A 12,122-nucleotide genomic window follows, 5' to 3' on the forward strand; every position below is an offset into this window, starting at 1 on the left:
TGAAGCGAGACTATGTTTGGAGGGAACAAGCACTGGGAAAGAAAAAAAAAAGCGTTCTTTAATTAAAGTGAGGCACAGTTAGATTCACTCAACGAAAATTAAATTCCTTACCAATTTTATATATGCGCGACGAGTAAAGAAAAGACAACTCCATTTTATTTTATAATTATCAATAAACACTTTTTTTTCACCGCCCATCGTAAGAGGGGGCGTTGTCGCCGCTATCGCTTGCAAAGCAATGTAGCTCTTGAAGTGTACAGAAAGGCGCGCTCGTAAAGTTCACCTGTTACAATACGCCCCCCTAACACGTTCTGCTCTTTTACTTCTCGACGTTTGTCTGAATTTGGTGACGCGGATAGCTTCATCGTTTCTCAACCTGTTCAGTCAAAAGCGGTGAGTTACGACCACCAGATTATTGCTTAATTTAGTTGTTTTTGTGCGACTGCGCCGCCCAATGGGCTTGGCGTAATAGGACCAGCACTCTACACCTAAAGCTTTCGTCGGCCTCCAAAGAAGTATGTTCTGTTCAGGGGTGCGATTTCGACACCCGTATACAGTTGACCTTTTCTTGCATTGCTTTCGGCGCTGAGGGCTCGAAACGCCCTTCAAGTCGAATGGCGGGGCATTTAAATATACAGCTCTAATGGCAGACCACCAAAACAAATTTCGCCCCTTTGAGAACAAAAGGTGTCACTTTTCTTTTTAACGGATATGGTTTCACAGTCTTTTTCTTCCGCCGAAAGTGTACCCTCCTCGTACAGATGGCGCTAAGCCCCATGAACCGCGGATGTACCGCTATGTTTTGAACGTACGGGTTTGTATGGAAGCTTCGCTACCACGTATATTTACCTTGCTGTTGTTTCGGTGATCGTCTTCGGGGTGCCATCCTGCCGCCTTGCTTCCCTGGACGGCGCTGAGTCATCCACACGGAATGAATCTGAGACTGCGTAGCCACATCGTGTTCTGCTGCTGGCATCGGCAAAATCAGCACAGGAGATCGGTGCTATCGCGGCGCGCCCAATAAACACATCGACGCAAACTCTTCACTGGCAGCACCGGCATTGCATGACCCACATCTAAGCCTGAATCCTCTGTTTGCGCAAATATTCCAAAAGCGTTCCTTTTCTACTCCTTTTTTTCTGCCACTGCTGCGGCTGCTGCCATCAACCGTTTTCTTTTTCCTTTTTTTTTTACCTGAGTGTCTGTTTAATACTCATACCATGCCAACGAATGCAGAACTGTCGAAAAAAAAATTGAGGAGCTGGAAGAACAGATTAACAACATGGCTGAAAGCACGCATGGACTCATCTTTGGTAAGATCTTGCTAAGAATGAAGGAGTCTGGGATTGATGTTGTCGAGCTAAAAAGAAAGTTGATTCCTTGAGTACAAGTGCTGAGCGCTTGAACGGACTTGTAGAAGAACTACGTAGACAAAATTCTACGCTAGTTGTTGAGAAAAAACAATTGAAATTTCAGAACCAGTCATTGACTCGCATGATGGAGGAGCCTGAACACTACTCCCGCCTAGGAAATTGCGATATCAAGGGCGTTCCCTGCTCCCAAGGAGAGGACTGTGTCGCCATAATGAAACAGGTAGGGGTCAGAATTGGCTGCCTCGTATCGCCTAGCAATCTGGACGTTGTTCATCGCGTACCAACCACAGCTTGACAAGAAAAATATAATTGCTCGATTCTGTTCCAGAACTAAGAAAGCTGATTTTGGGACCAAAGCGCGTAAAGCCAAACTCTGTCTTACTGACATTGGATTCTCTGGCTCATTTAATGCTCCCGTTTTTGTAAACTAGCACCTGACCCCATCTGACAAGACTCTTTTCCAAAGCCCGAACTTTGAAGAAAGAAAGGAACTGGATGTTCCTTTGGATGGACAACTGCCAAATCAAGGCTAGGAAGACTTCCAATAGCAAAGTTCTGCGCATTAGAGACGAATCTGACCTAATCAAAATAGACTGGAGCTCATTGTTTAACCAATTGACATAACAATTATGGCTTCTCTACAGAAAACCGATCAAGTGAATTATTTTTCAAGCGGATTTCATTTCATCATTCATTCTAACGCGAGGAGTCTTCGTAAGCACTTCGACGCAATCGATAATTTCCTGGCATCGCTAACTAGTTCGTTTTCCCTAATTGCCTTACTGAAACTTGGTTGTTTGACGACGACAAAAATTTGTATTGCTTTTCTAACTATAAATCGGAATACTGCAATAGATTAACGAGCGGTCACGGTGGTGCGGCCACATATGTTTCTTCTAATATATATTGAAGAAAACATGACCTTGTTCCTAACCATTAATAATTGCGAATCTATGTGGAATGCATTCAGTAAATGCTTTCTTGCTCAGGGGAACAATAATATTATATTTGGCTGTATTTACCGTTCTCCTTCATCGTCAGTCAATGAATTATGTACCAATCTTGTTCATATTTTACACACTGTACACTAGAAAATAAAAACTTTGTTATAATGGGCGATATAATTATTAATTTACTCGATGAAACTTCACCCATCTGTATTCATTATACACTAGTTTGTCCCATAGCTACAGATATGATTGTTTAATTGACGTTACCACACGCGAATTCTCTAATGTAACAGGCATACTTATTGATCTTGCTCTTTCTAACTTGTTTCATTCACCAGAGGCAAAAATTTTGCACATCGGCATCACTGATCACTACACCCGGCTCTTACGCTTCAATTCTAACGTACGCCCTTGCCCACCTTCAGATACTAAAGATGTTCTGGACAAAGTCGGCTTCATAACTTCGGTTGCTAGTCCACAGGCTGTGGCCTAGATTCAATTCATCCATCAAAAGTCAAACTTGTTGCTCGTGAGTTATCTTTTGTCCTCTCTGATATTATTAACACTGCATTTCGTACCGGCGTTTTTCCAACGAGTCTCAAACAAGGAAAAGTAACTCCAGTATTTAAAAAAGGTGATCGAAATATCTTTTCTAATTATCGCCCTATAACGATACTGCCATTTTTTAGTAAAATAATTGAGAAGCTCCTTGTTAATCGCCTAACGAACTACCTAACAAAATTTAACCTTTTGACTTCTAAGCAGTTTGGTTTTCGTGCTAACTTATCAACCGAATTAGCACTGATAAAACTAACTGATAGCCTAAAGCAGTTTATCGACAATGGGCTATGGGCGGGAGCGGTATTTGTTGATTTAACTAAAGCTTTTGACACTATTAACCACTCCATTTTGTACGCTAAACTTGAATCATTTGGAATTTGTGGACCTGCTTTAGCTCTTTTGCAAAGCTACCTTACTAATAGAACCCAGGTTGTTAGATATGGAAGCGTTTTATCCACTCCAATAACAACAAACCAGGGCGTTCCACAAGGATCAATTTTGGGTCCTCTGTTATTCCTCATTTACATTGATGACTTACCATCATCGCTTAACAGTTCTGAGTGCATCCTCTATGCTGACGATACAACGATATTCACTAGTGATAAAGACATTAACAGTCTACTTAGAAAGTTAAACGCCGATGTCACGAATCTTGTGTCTTGGTGTAAAAATAACTTGCTAAATGTAAACCCTGTTAAAACAAAGTTTATGTTATTTCACTCGTCCCAAAAAACGCCTACAAGAACCCCTGAACTATACATTGACAACTACGTCATTACCCCATCTAATTTTATTACTTTCCTTGGTGTTACATTAGACCCCCAACTTAAGTATAACATTCACGTAAACTCTGTCACTAAGAAGACTGCTTTCGGCATCCGCGTGCTCATTCGAACAAGACACTGTTTTCAGTAATACATACTAAAATCACTTTACTACGCTTTCATTAACAGTCACCTTACTTACTGCGTTTCATCATGGGGCAACACATATCCTGCACATCTGACAACCCTCATTCACCTTCAGAACCGGGCGGTCCGAATAATTACCCACAGTTCATACATCGCGTCAGCAGCGCCCATTTTTCGCACTCTTGAAATTCTACCCTTAACTTGCACATTTCAACTGAAACTATGTCTTATATTGTATAGAAGTAGAAACAGTGACATTCCAACTGAGTTACTTCCCTCAACGCAACTTTTCAATACAAGTAACACGCGGTTTTCTGGAAATAATAATCGCTTGCTTCCTAAAGTCAACACTAACTACGGTAAAATGACAGCCTTCTTTTCCGCAATTTCATTTTGGAATTCACTGCCATCAAATATTAAATCATGCTCTTCATTACACTGTTTCCGGCGGCTTCTAAAACAGTTCTTATTAACAACATACCTTACCTGATTATTCGACAAGTGTACATACGTTTATATGTGTGTCTATATATAGGTATGTATCTATGTATGCGTGTGTGTATACATTTATTACTGTGTAGCCACGTTTCATTATTTTTCTCGATTTATGTTGATGGATTATCAGCCGTTTGTAAATTAATTTTGTTGCACTGTTGGATTGCGCACTTTTGTTCATAATCATTATACTTCTATTCAATTACTGTAATGATAGTACCTTCATGTGTATTTCAAGATGGAATTATTTTTGCTAATTTTTGTGTAACCTTCAACTACCCAATGTTTCAGTAATTACTTCTAATATGTTGATTGTATTTTCACGCTGTTCTTACCCTCGTTGCTAATCCTATATTACATATTTTGTACATGTTGTAACAGGAGGTCCCCCTGACAGTTTTTACTTTGGGACCTCCTTCTGTATTACATTTCCTTTGTAATTGTATTGTCTAATAAATATCAGATTTCTTTCAAAAAAAAAAAAAAACTGGTCTGAAATTAAATCACTAAACGACCCACAGAAAGCCTTTTCCACATGTTTTTCACATATTATATCATTCTTACGACAGTTCCCTTCCAAAATAAAACGAAAAAGAAACTGTGGCATTTTCTCACAATCAATGGATCTCACAGCAGTTTTTAACAGCATTGCGCAAACGGGATAACTTATATAGGAAAACCGAAAGGCAACCGTTTAACATGAAGATACATGCCCGATATAAAAGCTTCTGTAACACTCTTAACTGTAAACTAAAATCAGCTAAACGATTGTATCTTGAGCAAAGAATTTTACAGGTGGCTAATAACACAAAGAAAAGGGAGATTTTTAACTCCTTGTTAAACGGGAACACACGACTAAACCAGGTATCCAGTATTTTAAATGATGGAGTAGAGCTGAATTTCCCTTCTGATATAACTGAGGTTTTTATTAGTTTTTTTCTTTCATAACAATTTACCTTCTCCTACACAGATCATCAGCATGAACATCTACCTCATTCATTCTTTTTATTCCCTACAACGCCAGAAGAAATGACTGCTGTTATAAATTATCTAAAAGTGACAAATGCTGGAATTGATGAGGTCCACCCTACTAAGATTAAATTAATTGTGCACCTAATTTCAGACGTGCTTTCATTTATTGTTAATTTATTCTTCAAGACTGGTTTCTTTCCTTCTGAACTTAAGCGTGGCAAAATCATCCCAGTTCTAAAAAAAGGCGATAGCTCATTATTACATAACTACAGACCTATTTGCATTCTCCCATTCATTGGTAAAGTTATTGAAAAACTAATTGAGATACGGCTAACGAAATACCTTTCTATATTTAATATGCTCATCTTCATGGAAGTTTGGTTTTCACCATGGATATTCCACAGAGCTGGCACTTATTCATCTTACTGACCAAAAAAAAAAAAAAAAACCAATCGACGAAGGATTTCTCGCCGCCTCGGTTTTTATCGATCTAACGCAAGCATTTGAAAGCATAAATCATAATATCCTATTCTTTAAGCTCGAAGTAATTGGCATTTGTGGGCCTGCTCTTTCATTACTAAAAAGCTACTTACATAAAAGAGCTCAAGTTGTTTCTATTCCGAATACTTATTCCCGACAGCGAATTACTGACATTGGTGTGCCCCAAGGCTCTGTCCTTGGTTCACTTCGGTTTTTTGTTTATAATAAAGATTTACTAGATTGTCTTTTTTCCACATAATGCATTCTGCACGCAGATGGCGTCACTATTTTCACTTTTCATAAAGATATCTCATCTCTCGTTAATAAGTTACATGCTGACTTAGAATATATCCTAAGGGGTGTAATGTTAACATGTTATTTATTAATGCAACTAAGACTAAATTTGTTGTATTCTCTTCACATCAGCGAAACATACCATCAATTCCACCTGTCACTTTTAGTCCTCACTGCATTCCTCCAACTTTATGTTCATCTTTCTTTGGTATTCTACTCGATTGTAATTTGAAATATCATATTTGTATTGCTCACATAAAAAAGAAAATAGCTTACGGTATACACATCTTAATTAAAACACGCCCTTACTTACTTCACACGTATCACATTGCTCTCACTTTACCATTCTTTTGTCCACTTTCACATTACTTATGGCACAATATGTTGGGTACAATACTCATATTGCGTCTCTCCAGATAGTTCAGAACCGAGCCATAAGAATAATTGCTTGCAGTCCACGCTTTTTTAATGCCAGTTTCCTACTACACGATAATAACATTCTTAGCATTGCTGAACTCACTAAATACAGCCTAAGTATATTTTTCTACAGATTTCTGAATAATGAGCTACCAGCGATCACATTTTCACCATCTAACCTGATGATTCATAGTACCACCAGATTTGCGTTGAATAACAATTTTCTTTTACCACGAATCCGCACTATGGTAAACAGACCGTAGAATTCACTTTCATATCAATATGCAACACTCTTCCTTTCATAATTTAAAACGCAAGATCTTTATCACAATTTAAAAAAGAACAAAGAATGCATTTATTATTGACAGATTAACGAGAAGGTTTACTGTATTTGGTTTTTGTTCCCTTTTATCGATTTTTTTCTTTTTCTCTTTCTTTTTCTTTTGTTGTTGTAACTAAACTGTTAGTATTTCCTCCCGCACAATTTTTCTTGCTACAATGAGATATGCTAAACGTTGTTATTATTTGTAATCAATTCTGTATTTTGTTCTGTAACCGTTCTTTTCTTGTTGCTTGTGTACTACCTTATTATATGCTACTGTTGCTTTTAGGTGTTAGCTATCATAACTTTTCTTGTACAGTAGGTCCTTATACAGTTTTTGACTATGAGACCTCCTTCTGTATACTAAATACTTGCAATGTAACCCAAATTCTAATAATAAATTTTGATTCTGATTCTGAAAGCGCATGCGCTGACGTTCTCCCTTGCACATGAGTTGCTCATACGCCCTCGAAACAGCCCGAAGGGGATCACGAGGCCGCCCATGCTGGCTCAGCGAGTTCTTGCTGGAGAGGCGTATGTACAGCAACGCATACGGGGGTGCAGTTTACGTTTTATACATGGAAAAGTAAACACAGTCGCAAGCTCACGTGAGACGACTGCTCAACAGGTGCTTTATTGACGTCGATCCCTATAGAGCTCGCGAAGTTTTTTGGAGCCCTTCCTTCTTTTGCTGCCGCCGTTTTCATGGGATAGGCGGAAGTCCTTCCGACTATGCATATTTCGGCGAAAACAGATGTTCAACTGCTGGCTCTGGGGAAAGGTACGAGTAACGTACACAGTTGAAGGTGATTTATCAGGGACAAGGCAGCGACGATGTCGGAAGGTTCGTTCATCTTTTTTGTCACTGTTTTCAGTTTCGGGAGGATTCTATCCTGTTGACAACATACAATCGCGGCCAAACACCACCACGTGTGTGCTCCCTCGTGTGCAAGAGAACGCAACGAGGATGTGGTGTTTTCGGTTCAAAACAAAAAAAATTCCGAGATATTTTATTATCGAGAATTCCGTTTACCTTAACAGATTCCGTCTGAACCGAAGGACGTCGGCATTTGGGAATAATTTGGCCCAAGAATAAAGAATAAGTCATATAATTACGTGATGTTATGAACCTTACATATTAACACGTGAGCACTTCTGCGTCCCTTAAACGCGTGCTTAATTCGTACAGCGTATGATGGTATTTCACTCGGATGATAGCAAGAAGGTAGCACTGACAATGCGTATCGTAATACTTGCTAGTGTCTGTTCAGACAAGCATCTCTGTCTGGGCATACATATTTTTTTTGCGCTCAAGCCGCGCTGCTCAGCCCCGCCCTCGAAAATCAACTATGGGCCGTCCAGCGGGCCGAGGATGCCGCCAGGACCCACGAACTCCTGGCCGTCACCTAGGTGGGGCCTTTGGCCCTCCCCACCAACTCGCAGGGCACACAATAAAGTTCTTTCCTCCTCCTCACTGATAAACGGAACGTTTTGAAGGAGCCGCATATAGTATCTGCGACCGCTTTGTCAGTTTGGTTGTAATCAAATATGTAACCAGTGTTAAGTAGTAGAAATCTCAGAGCTATACATCACTGCGTATAAGTTGCGGATATCCTGATATGAACAATCAAACAAGCCAAAATTGTTAAGGTCATAGTGATTGAGAAGGGACGGAAGAGTGTAAGACAAGCGCTCTTTTCCGGAGTTTAATCGTACTGTGTCTACTTCCGAATTTTCTCCATGACGCGTGGGATGATTTAAATGCCTAATTCTTAAATTGGCCATAACGCGCCAATTTGTTATGTTCTTACAAGTTTCTAATTTAAATTTTCTGCTTAACGTATAATTGTATGTCTGGTGTATTTTAACTATTGATGATGATTGATGATGATAACTATTGATTTAACGTATGATGGTATTTCACTCGGATGATAGCAAGAAGGTAGCACTGACAATGCGTATCGTAATACTTGCTAGTTTCTGTTCACACAAGCATCTCTGTCTGGGCATACATATTTTTTGCGCTCACTGATAAACGGAACGTCTTGAAGGAGCCGCATATAGTATCTGCGACCGCTTTGTCAGTTCGGTTGTAATCAAATGTTGCCATACAGTTCTTATGCCTTCCAGCGGGAATTTCCGCATGTACTGTAATCAAGGAGAGCACATTTATTTTATACGCTTTAGCTAAGCAACCAGAGAAGCATAAATTCACATTTAAAGCGATATGTTTTAATTCATAAGATCCCTGACTTAATTACAACTGTAGTAGCACGTCAAAGGAGAGGCCCGCAGCTTGTAATTGATAGCACTTACTATTATCCTGCAATTCGGCCTAACTAAAGTATTCAAAGCCTAGGACAAAGCAACAGAATCGATATAAAAGCAATCAGGGGCTCACTTACGTTCCACATGAGCTCGGTGTTGTCTGGAGATTATCTTACTATAGGAAGATAGCACCACATGTCATGCGGCGCTTTGAAGAGTTTCTGAAACGGTTTGGACAAATTTTCTAGACGCGTAGGGTACAGCTACAGTAAAACATCAGCGCCACAATTTAAATGAAGCGTCTAAATATAAGAGAACTACGGGCGATTGCAGGTTACCCTCCTACCTAACCATGCTTTTCTTTTACTCAACTCGTTCGCCGAGCGATCGGGGTTAAGCTCCGCCTTCACTTGCTCTGCGTCATGATGCGACGTCGTGTCGTGTACTTCCGGTTGTCTTGGAGCCATCGCGCGAAGCCTCTCCAACCTCTCCGCTAGCCGCCTGTCCGTGGATCCCCAGCGAGAACTATCCAAGCAGCGTGCGTTGCGAGCGTTCTGTCGCAGCGCCGAGCGTGTCCGGGATTCCGGTAATCGCAGGCAAGCTGGGCGTTTTGACGGATGGGTGGAGGTGTACACTAGAGCCCCTCGATCCATACTACTACCGCTGTAATGAAGGCGCTTGCCAAAAGTAGAATAGACCTGGTTACTGCTATATTAGGTCATTGTTTGTCTGGTTGAGCTCTGTGCCACCAGTTGGCTGCACGGTGCAGAAAGTTGACGTTTGCGCCTCCGCTGATCCTATAAAAAACGCCCAGTCCGCTTGCACTTGCGTTTACCCGAATACCGGACCCGCTAAAGCTCTCTATTGTGGTAGTAATCCTCCGGCGTGGAGTGACGGCCGCAAACGTGTAGACCCTGGCGTCGATCGGATACCGAAAGCCCGATTCGCTACAGTCACTCCGTTCGATATGTTGCCTTGCAGAGGGACACGATGTCGCAGCTTGACATGTCGTCGATCACTAGATTTGCAGCCCACAACGTAACAAGAGAGAGATAGAGAGGTATTTATTATGAGACAAAAGCCTAAAGGATGGCCTGAATCAATGTTATGTATGACCTGCTACTTGGCATTGGGGGAAGAGGAACGGGTGTAGAAAGAGAATAGAGAAGGCGTTCATTAGGATGAAGACAATGGTGAAAATCTTGCACGCTCCAAGAGTCTTTAATGTCTCTTGTCCAGTCCGTTCTCATACAAAAATTTGTTTAGAGCCTTCAGGCTATCAGGCTGATGACAAGGATCAGGCGAAGGTCCCAATAGAACCGTTTCAGTTAGTGGTCCAACGACAAATTTTGACAAGGTGTCCGTCTGCGATTTTCTCTATACATGAAATCGCGGGCAGATGCACAAGAGGTGTTCGCTCGCCTCAGGAATACCGCATTCCTCACAATTCGGACTGTCTGTCCGGCTGATGAGTAACAGGAATCCGTGCAGCAAGCTTGTCTTGCACCTTTTCATGGTCGGTGGTATCCGTATTTTCATCTCTGGGTAGAGTTCTTGAAGGCGGTGATGACGACGACCTAGCGAGGCCCAATATACTGCGGAATGCCACACAATATCGCGCAGGAGTCTGTACACTAAGGTATCAGTGCCTGGTCGTGATAATGGCATGGACACTACAACGTAACAAGGATGATACATGGAGCTCACGAAAGGAAAGCTTGACACCAGCACTGACTGCGCAGCTCGTGTCAACACGGAACCCGTTGTAACACAAGCAGACAATACTTGCTGTGGGCCGGAAGTGTTTGAGTGTAGTGATAACTTATCATTGTGTACTGTCTTTAAGTCATTTCTTTATAGAAACAAATTAACGAACATTCAAACTACAACGAAAAACTTTTTTCACCATTGCTTGAGTGTAGTGATAAATTGTCATTGTGTACTCTGTACGTCACTTTTTTATGGAAAGAAATTAAGCAACATTTAAACTATTACGAAAGAATTTTTTTCACCATAAAGTTGGAAAAATTATTGATGACGCGACCTGGGTAACCAATCGGATAGCTGGCCCACCTGACGTCAATTGGGCCAAACGCGTCAATTGGGATGGGGCGGCCGAAAACTCAGGGGAGCGGCGCCGATGCGGTCGGTAGCGATGCGCATTTTGAAACCCTACAGTAAATTACACGCTTTACGCAGAGCACTTAAATGCGTGACTTAATGATCTGGAGAATCTACCCTAACGACTCAGCACGTTTGTGCAGCATCGTCAAAATCGTTTCAGGTTCCCTTTATTGACAGAGTACCGCTTCCTCCCCAGCCGTAATTGCACCGTTTCGTATCAGGGCTGTCATAAAACTTTGTCTGCGATCCACGCTGTTTTGCAATGAGTTTGTTTTTTCCGTGCAGCAACCAAGTGAGCGATGCATTCATCCTCTTCAATACATGAAGCGAAGCACCCATTAATGCGGATCATGCGTAAGCGTAAGTCGTTGTGCCTCAAGGATCACCGCTGCAGGCTACTACGTAAGTTCGAGGTTCAGAAAAAAAGCAATTCAGATCAATTGTAGCGAATCTACCCGAGTAATTTCCGCAGGTAACTTAGCAATGCCTCTACGCGCCGTTCATACGATTCCCGTCAGCCAGACAGGGCCGCAAGCAACACTCATTTTTAACCAGGTCTCCCAGGCCTTACCGCAACGTGGAATTTGCGTCCGGCTATTGTGCGAGAGGCGGCGACGGTTACACTGGCGACCTCCGCGGTCCGCGCCAAGAAATGGTGGTCCGACGAAGTTACCTAAGGAGACCGACGGATGCCACACGGAGCAGTTAGAAACACAGGCTGTTATTAGTTCTTGCGTCGCGTCATTGACCTAAAGCAAGCGGAAAAGGAAGGTGGGAAGGCTGCGCTTCGGGTCCGCTTGCTCTCGCACCAGGACGCATGCACAGCGACACCAGCAATCTCACAGGTACCTTGCATTTCGCTTCTTTTGTTGTTTTTGTTTTGTTATACAGCGGTAGCTGTTATGGATTCTTTCAGCTCTCGACATATCCGCACGCCTATCCGCATAGGCTGCGT

Source organism: Dermacentor andersoni, chromosome 2 (genome assembly GCF_023375885.2).
Source record: "Dermacentor andersoni chromosome 2, qqDerAnde1_hic_scaffold, whole genome shotgun sequence".
NCBI classification, from domain to species: domain Eukaryota; kingdom Metazoa; phylum Arthropoda; class Arachnida; order Ixodida; family Ixodidae; genus Dermacentor; species Dermacentor andersoni.